This window comes from Drosophila pseudoobscura, chromosome X (genome assembly GCF_009870125.1).
Source record: "Drosophila pseudoobscura strain MV-25-SWS-2005 chromosome X, UCI_Dpse_MV25, whole genome shotgun sequence".
NCBI lineage: Eukaryota > Metazoa > Arthropoda > Insecta > Diptera > Drosophilidae > Drosophila > Drosophila pseudoobscura.
Genome location: NC_046683.1, coordinates 22,543,256 through 22,552,728, shown reverse-complemented (window position 1 = coordinate 22,552,728; position 9,473 = coordinate 22,543,256).

Here is a 9,473-nt window from a genome sequence, read left to right as displayed (position 1 = left end):
TTGGACTTTGAAGCACGGCATCCCATAATATTGCCCAAGAATCATTCCATCACTTCTGCTCTGATACGGCACTTACACGAAAAGCACCTTCACGCTGGATCCCAGTCGCTATTAGCCATCATTCGTCAAACGTACTGGCCAATCGGTGGCCGAAAGACCATAGCACACGTAATCCAAAAGTGTGTCAGATGCTTTAGAGTGAAGCCTCGAACTCTCGAGCAAATAATGGCAGATCTTCCGGTGGACAGAGTCAGCGAATCTCGTGCATTTTTAGTTACCGGCGTGGACTATTGCGGTCCGTTCCTGTATAAATCAGAAGTTCGAAACCGGCCCCCACTAAAGTGCTACATGAGCATTTTTATATGCTTCTCCACCAAGGCGGTTCACATCGAGCTTGTGAAGGATCTTACAACATCTGCGTTCCTCTCTGCTCTTCGCCGTTTCATTTGCACCCGTGGAAGACCGATTCGTATTTGGTCAGATAATGCCACAAATTTTGTTGGAGCGCGGAACGAACTGGCGGAACTTAAGTCGCTATTCCTAAGCGACAGTCATCAAGAAGCCGTGCATCAAGCTTGTCTCAACGATTGCATCGATTGGCGTTTCATTCCTCCTAGATCGCCACATTTTGGAGGATTGTGGGAGGCGTCAGTCAAGCTTGCTAAGCATCATCTTCGACGTGCCCTCGGATCCTCGCTTCTTGGATTTGATGAGCTGCGCACGCTCGCGTGCAATATCTGTGCAATCATTAATTCAAGGCCATTGTTTCCTCTTTCAGAGAACCCTGCAGATCTCGATGTACTCACGCCCAGCCATTTTCTAGTTGGCGCCCCTATCACAACCTTCTTGGAGCCTGACTTGGTTCATTTAAACGTCGATCGCTTGGACCGTTGGCAGAAGGTCACACAGCTTCAGCAAATCTTTTGGTCTCGCTGGCGCCAATCGTATTTAACCAGTCTTCAAGAAAGAACGAAGTGGCGCACCCGGAATCCTGAGCTTCACGTCAATGATGTCGTTCTTGTTAAGGACGAGAACTTCCCTCCTCTGAAGTGGCCTCTAGCGAGAATCCTCGAGCTCATCCCAGGAGCTGATGGCGTATCTCGAGTCGCCTTGATCAGGATGGCTACAGGGGTTAGCCGAAGAGCACTTGCAAAACTATGTCTATTGCCTCTACGAGATGAGGTGAAAGGCATGGATCCTTCCACGGGGGGAGTATGTTCGGGCGAAGCCTGAGTGTAAATTTTATACCATTGTTTTATTGCCTATCAATTCACTTTCTTTTCTATTTTGGTCATTATACTAAACTAACGTAACGTAAGCGTAGCTTTATCTATGCTCGCTCAGCAACATGCTCTCATTTAATCATCTATTCTTATCTATGCTCGCTCTTGTTATCTTTTCTTTCCTATGCCGTCGCTAAGCCGTCAGCAGCTGCGCCTGCTCTAGCAGTTACCGCTTGATATAGTTGGAGAACAGACCCCTTTTGTCCCCAATCTATTACTTTGGCTCGAGATCGGCTCGCTTGCCTCATCCAAGTGTGTCACTCTAATACTATTGTAAAAGGCTCTGGCATCTTCGGCCACCCTCAACACACAAAATACCTATAATAAAATTTATAACGTTTTCGGAAATTAATAATTTGTGAAATTATTGAACAATCATAGTCAGCGAAAAAGCTCGTTGTCTCAACACTTATAATCATAAAACCAAACATAATACCACAAATAGGACACCAGCTGATATATTCATTTATGCAGGCTCACCTGATTATGACACACAACTAAATAAAGTGAATAAAATCACTCAATTAAATAAAAACCGCATAGAGTATGAAGTAGATACCCGCTATAAACTATCACCTCTAGTTAAGTCTAAGGTAACAAATCCTTTCAAAAGGACGGGTGAAATTAGACAGGTAGACGAAAAACATTATGAAGAAAAGAATAGGGGTAGGAAAATAACTCATTATAAATCAAAATTCAAGAAAAAGAAGAAATCTAATAGAAGCAAATATAATAATTCCAGAGAAACCGAGGAAGTTAATGGAATCGGCGAACTTCAACACAATTAAAATCCTCATCTTCCTCATAATTACCATCGTAATGGCACAGGGCCAAAACATAGAAATAAATTCTATAAAATCCCAAAACGGATATATGATATTCAAAACTGGATCGATCAACATACCTATCAATTACGAATACCATTATCTAACTGTTAATGTAACTAAAACCGAAGAACTATACAAAAATTTGTTAAGGCAAGCCACTAAATTCCAGGACATAATCCAAATAAAATATCTAGTAGACAAATTGCAAAGAGAAATGAACGGGCTAAAAATAACCAACAGAAATAAAAGAGGCCTAATCAATATAGTAGGAACAGCCTACAAATATCTCTTTGGAACACTAGATCAGGAAGATAAAGTCGATTTGGAACAAAAAATAGAAAATTTAGCCAGCCATAGCATTCAAATGAATGAACTAAATTTGGTAATAGATGCAGTTAATAGCGGAATAAACGTTATAAACAAACTAAATGAAGAAAAAGACAGGAATCAACAAATAGAAATTTTGATATTCAATCTACAACATTTCACAGAATATATCGAAGATATAGAACTAGGTATGCAATTAACTAGGCTCGGTATATTTAATCCAAAATTATTAAAACAAGACTACCTGGAACAAATAAATTCTGAGAAAATACTAAATATAAAAACCTCCACATGGCTAAAATCCGATACCAACGAAATTCTAATAATTTCCAACATTCCCAAAGACATTACAAAAGTACCAATCTATAAAATCGTTCCGTATCCAGACGAATTAAATAACATGTTAACAGATATGACATACGACAAGTACTACATAAAAAATGAAGAAGTATTTGTTAAAGAAACTAGATTGAAAACCAATGACAATTGTATAAAAGGAATTTTAATGCAAACTCCCACTAAATGTCCATATTCCAAAACATTTCAAAACTTTCAAATAAACTTTATTGAACCCAATATACTAATCACGTGGAATCTTCCAAAAACAACGCTAAATCAGAATTGTGTAAGCCAAGAAATCATAGCGGAAGGAAATACCATTATAAAAATCTACAACTGTTCAATCCAATTAAATGAATTTACAATATCAAACACAATGTTAGATTTTGCCCAGAATGTTTATGTCAACAACAACATAACTAAAATAAAACCACTGTCGTATGTCCAAACTAATGAAATAATTATGCAATACACCACATATAGTAACCTATTACAAATAAGTCTACTAATTTCATTTGTCATAATTATATTAGTACTACTAAGTTATGTAGCTGTTAAATTTACGAAAACTTCTAAAAGAGTCACGGTTAAATGTATAAACCCTATAATAGAAGCAGAAGAGGAACCAACCTCAGCCACCGCACTTGACACCCCGTCACTATACCCGAGGGTAATCGCCTAGGGACAGGCTAATAACAAACGTTGGGGGAGTGACATATCCATAATTCCCCACATCCCATACACATTATGTTTATGTACAATTCATCCACCCCATCCACACAAGTAACAGGACCCCACTCAAGAATCAATAACTGTTTCTTCCCATACTCCAAGCTAGGGCCCCCCATAATATAAACAATGGACCACATTGTTTCAGCAACATTAGAATCACGCCACTCTCGAGAAATCGATTCTTTAGAATCACGCCACTCATGAGGACCAATCAAAGCTAGACATAAAACCAAGGAGTATCACATTCCTAGCTCCGTCATGTAATGCAACACCGATCGCCAGCAGTGGATGCCTTTCATCAAAGCCGACGCATCCCCAAATATCGATCCAGGCACGTACGCCACCGACACGAAGATGCAGCCGAGGAAAGCAACGCCCGAAGCCAGAGTCGGGAGTTCCAAGAGAAGGGCTCATGGAAACTAGCCAGCAGCAGAGAGATCAGTTCCGTTTGAGACAAGCAGACCCAAAGTCAAGTCGGGGAATTCATTTAAATCTTGTGACATAAAGATATTTAAGTTTGTAAAATAAAAGTATTTTTTAAAAACTTAAAATCGAGTTGCTGATATTTAACTATATATATGTACATATGTATGTATGTTGGTGCGTGTCGGTTTTAACCGGGTGTATACGTGTGTATGCATGTCTATTTATCACGTCTATTTATCCCTTTTCACCCTTACTAATACATATCTAATAGCTAATCTTATCCTATTCCCTATATCCCCAGTAACGGATCCCAGCTCCCGGATTGTTTTGTTGCATTCATTAGTGATTTAAGTAACTTAAATGTTGGTGATTTCCCTACAGCCTGCCTCATTCAATATTGAACAGTCTAGCCCTTGATAGGTTTGTCTCGGTAGTTGCCCACATTAATTTAAAGCCTTGTTCATATATATATATTTACCTCCACACATGCATATAACATCATTATCGCATGAGTAAGAGTATCCCCGTCAACGTCTCAACACAATCATATATTTACACGAAGAGTTATAATTTATTGATTTATCTAGATTTTGCAAAACGTTTTGGTGTTTTTGGTTAGTGTTAATTTTTCTTGTATTTACTTATCTACATATGTATTTATCTACACGCAGAAAAGTTAAAGTCTAGATTTAGCGAAAGATGAGATTGTTGATTATTAGATATTAAAGCTTGGATATATCGAAACATGATGCAGTAAATTTAAATAGAGGAAGGGCGCGAGTTACCGTCCTGGCACCCCTCGAGATGCCTCCCGCTAAACCATCACGACTCAACTCAGCATAAAAATCCAACTCAAGTTGCACGAGCACGATGTTTATGCCGCCTAAGCATATGGCATACGCCCTTCCAGGTATCAATCCCATCTAGGGAGGACTGGGAGATGGGCGAACCAGGGCCTGCAAATGCGGTCCACTTCTACACTGATGGCTCAAAGCTAGACGGCCGCGTGGGAGGCGGAGTCTACTGCAGCGAGCTGAACATCAGTCATTGCTTCAGGCTCCCGGATCACTGTAGTGTGTTCCAAGCGGAGATTGAAGCCATCAAGGAGGCCATTTCGATCGTCTCCAAACTACTCCTAGATACGCACTTAGTGTGCGTCTTCTCGGACAGCCAAGCAGCTATCAAAGCTCTAGGCTCAATATCGTCGAACTCAGCGACTGTAAATGACTGCCGCAGGTCTCTGCACGAGATCGCAGAGCAGTTAGATCTCTTCCTTATATGGGTCCCCGGCCACAGGGACATCGAGGGGAATGACGCCGCCGACGAGCTAGCCAGGCAGGGTACTACGATTCCTCTCCTATCGGAGAGGGAGCAAGTAGCGATGCCCTTGGCTACGTGCAGACTCCTAACGCACGAATTGTTCGAGCAAAATGCCAATAGGAGATGGCAGCAAACCGTTTCCTGTAAAGTCTCAAGATTGATATGGCCATATCGATCGAAGAAGCGCTCAGCAGAGCACAGTGCTCTGCAGTTACTAGAGCCATTACGGAACACTGGCAGATCGGCACTCACGCCTCTAGACTGTCAATCCCTCATAACGACTTCTGCAGGAGTTGTCGCGACGAGGAGGAGGAGGAATCGGTCCCCCACTTCTTCTGCCACTGCCCAGCCCTTGGAAATCGTCGTCTTCGTATTCTCGTGGCCGCTTTCCTCACGGACATTTCGGACCTATCCGTAATCAAACCAGGGACCTTGTCCAAATACATCCAAGCCACCGGATGGGACTGCCCTTAACCTGCAGTAGTATGCTCTCACGATTCGGGCAACGCGAAGGGGCACATGCCCATGCCGCAACACAACGGACCTGTTTATAGGTCCAAGTGAGCTTGGGGGCGGGAGGCTCTTATCCCCCCTCCCGGCTACCGCTTTAACCTAACCTAACCTAAGCATATGGCATCAGCACAGTCAACATTGTCTACCATATAAACCGGAAGGACCCCAGCCAAGAATCAGCAAACTGACCTTAAATGTAACATCAGCATTTTCTTAGGAACCCCAGCTGCAGCTATGCCGACAGCGACGCCAAAGAACCAGCGGCAGAGCCGCCTACATAAGTCAGTGATCGCCACTGACCAAGCAGTCAATTCCTGAATCCCAGCCGGAATACTTTTGTCACTCCAGATATATCTTGAAGCTCCAATAAACGTTTTACCATATTCACATAAAGAAAACCTTCAAATCGGCATTCATCATTTAACAGAACCCCTTCTCCCCTTTATCAGTTTCCAGCACCTGTAGTAAGAACAACTACCCGCCTCACTGGAACTTGTAACTGGTGCAGTCGAACCAACGAACCATGGGTAACATCTTACTCCTACTAATGTAAGTTATAAGTGACAAATACAAAATGATAAAAGAAAAAATGACAAAAAGGAAAAACAAATACCCAAATACAAATATATACAGATAAAAATGTAAAAATCTAACAAGTAAGAAAATGAAATACCCTAACACAAGTATAGTACAAATGAAATGCAATAAGTCGCTCAAACAAATTCTGTGGTGGAATTAACAATACGTGTATAAAACAATATAAATAATATCAAAAACAGAAATATATCTATACAGTGCCGTCAAGAAAAAAAAAGATGAAATAAAAGAGAAAAAGCCAAAAATACGTAGTTGCAGTTGCAGTTCGATTCGAGATTCAGTGCGAGGCCGAGTCAGACGCAACATACGAAATATAAACGAGGGGGAACGTTGTGGGTAGCTGCGGACACTGCAACTCTACAGTTATACCCGATACTAAGTCAGTATGGCTCTCCTCCAGCAGACGCCGCTAATATTAAACGACACGACAAAGAGTGCGTGCAAGAGAGACAGAAAATCAGTCTGAGCGTGACGTCGGGCGCTGCGTTGCCACTGCAAATTGACTTGTTTTTTTTGGCTATAAAAATTATCTGATCTGATCCAGATTCAGCAATCTGATAGATATGATCATGATCTATGATTCTGCGTTTTTAGTTTTCTCGCATCCTCAATATTGGATGCAACAGTTCTTCGTCCTTTGTGGGGGCGACAGGGGGTGAGGCGAAATTTTGAGATATACGTTTTATAGTGAGATCTAACAGGAGTGGGGATACTAAATTTGGTTACTCTAGCTTTAATAGTCTCTGAGATTTGTGAATATCCCCAGATTTGCATCCTTTGCGGGGGCGGAAGGGGGTGTGGCGAAATTTTGAAACAAACTCGTCTCGGTCCGATATATTAGGAGTGTGGATACCAAATTTGGTTGCACTAGCTTTTATAGTCTCTGAGATCTAGGCACTAATGTTTTACTCTAAGCAAAGCCGGCTATGCTACGTGTGTGTTAGAGAGAGACAGGGCGAGCAAAAATGAAATTGTTTTCTTGATGCTGGCTATAATAATAATACGATCCAATTCAGATTCTGCAGTCTAAAGATATGGTCATTCTCTACGATTCTGCGTTTTTGGTTTTCTCATATCTTTAAAATTGTGGATGCCACAGATTTTCGTCCTTTGTGCGGGCGGAAGTGGCGGGGCGAAGTTTTGAAATATTTTTGTAGCAGTGACATATCACAGAAGTCTGGATCCAAAACATCGTTGCTCTAGCTCTTATAGTTTTTGAGCACTAGGCGCTAATAGGGACGGATAGACGGACGGACGGACAGACGGACAGACAGACAGGGCTCAATCGACTCGGCTTTTGATGCTGATCAAGAATATATATACTCTATGGGGTCGGAAACGAATCCTTCTGGACGTTACACACATCCATTTTCACCACAAATATAATATACCCCAATACTCATTTTGAGTATCGGGTATCTGTCAAACCTTAAAGTACGACAGGCCACCGCAAAAGCTGGTTTATCAGGAAACCGAAACCCCTCAAATACGCATGCAAATCTTACATATCGACATCTACACGATTAACGCTAAAACTATTTTGACAATCATCGACAAATTCTCCAAATTTGCAACCGGATATACTATCCCACGCAGAGATAGCCTGAATATAGTAAGATCAATAAGAAATTTCCTTAGCTCCTTGGATATCCCACTAAAGATCGTCTGCGATCAGGGACCCGAATTCGCAGGCAAAATGTTCAAAGATTTTTTTAGCCAATATAAAATCCAACTACATGTCACATCGTTTCAGCAGTCCTCAAGCAATTCACCAGTAGAGAGACTGCACTCTTCCTCAACGAAAATCTATCGCATTATAGCCAGTAAAAAAAAAATAATAAAAGACAAGTTGCGACCACGACGAACACTCTCCACCACAAAAAAAAGGTATCAAATTAATGCACAACCATTTTAAATCCAATAACTGACGCAAAATGACAAAATTGCCATTATAAATCTCGGAAACTCCAAAAACATAATCTCTCATAAGTATCTTATCCATAGAATAAATTTACAAGACTTCATTAACAATGTAAACCAATTCGAGGTAACACCAAAACAAACTCAAAGATTCAAAGTTTTCAGGCGAAATCATAAGTACAGTAAAAATAAAACTAAGACAATTAAAACACAAAATAGACGCTGTAGCGCCATTTGAATAATAATAATTGTTATTAGGATAGTATTTCATGATATCTACCAAAAAATAGATCCAAAAGAGGACTTATAAATGGCCTCAGAAGCGTTATCAAAGTTGTCACAGGCAACCTAGATGCCAAAGACGAAGAAACTTTTACAAACGAATTTAACGAAATAAAATAAAACGAAAAAAAACATATTAAAAAACATTAATCAACAAAATATTATAAATAACGAAATAACGATTAGATTTAAGAATATAAACAATCATGTTAACGAGGAACAAGAAAATATAAATGTATTTATAAGTGGTGAGAAATGAGCCTCGTAGTTTTAACATGTATATTGCGATTGACCTATTTACACGCTCATGATTGTAGTACACCGCCTAAGTAACTATTTTTACGCGCATAGCTGTGTTGTTGTTTACTCGGGTCCAGAACATAGCTGTAATGTTCTCACACGCATGGCCAGACCCGCAGCTGCACACGCACACAGCGATGCGTTCCGTTGTTTTGCATTGAAACCGTCGCGTCGAGTCTTATCGCGTGATCTTTCAATTCCCTTTTGCTCGGCTTCTTTTCGCGGAGTTGATGCAGTAGAAACTTCGAGACGAAGCCGCCCGCACGCATAGTTTGTACCGCCGCAGAATCGAACCCCCCGCTATTCTTGTAATATAATTGTACTATAACCACCAATATTAAATAATCAATAAATAATAAATAAGCTCAAGATATAAACGATTATACAGTCCACTAATTCATAACCATAACAAATTTTGGTCCTTCGAGCCGGATCTCCGCGTTTGAGTTTATTTATACATATGTATACATATTGAGTGATACCGTTACCCGCTGTTTGCCATGAAGGCCCTAGTGCATCGTCTAATTCAGCAACGTGGGGCCTGCAAATCCCAATTAACTCGCGTGGCTGCGGAGGCTCAAGAGTTTGTACAGTCATGTACTTCTGT